Raw genomic sequence first — 216 nt, 5'->3', positions numbered from 1 at the left:
TATAAATTAAAATATATAAATATTATTTATTTATTTATTTATTTATTTATTTATTTATTTATTTATTAAATTCATGTTACATACAGAAGGAAGCGCAGGAGTCTCAATAACTGATGCAGAAAAAAATCGATGGCTGCATGCATCAAAACCCTAAACCCTAAACCCTAAACCCTACTAAACCCTAAACCCTAAACCCTAAACCCTCCTAAACCCTAA

The 216-nt window shown here is 28.2% G+C and overlaps 1 protein-coding gene across 1 annotated transcript in view; it reads right to left on the bottom strand.

Moving 5' to 3' along the window:
• The window catches only part of EMH_0030650 (acylglycerol lipase, putative), a gene marked incomplete at both ends in the record, with an annotated part of 8,953 nt that overhangs the window by 2,312 nt on the left and 6,425 nt on the right, over nt 1-216 (bottom strand). The gene's annotated exons all lie outside the window — the stretch shown is intronic.

The sequence above is a fragment of the Eimeria mitis genome, genomic scaffold (genome assembly GCF_000499745.2).
Source record: "Eimeria mitis Houghton genomic scaffold, Emh_scaff1158, whole genome shotgun sequence".
Lineage (NCBI taxonomy): Eukaryota > Apicomplexa > Conoidasida > Eucoccidiorida > Eimeriidae > Eimeria > Eimeria mitis.
The sequence above is the reverse complement of the archived record's forward strand: the minus strand, read 5'-3'. Positions and strand labels throughout refer to the sequence as shown.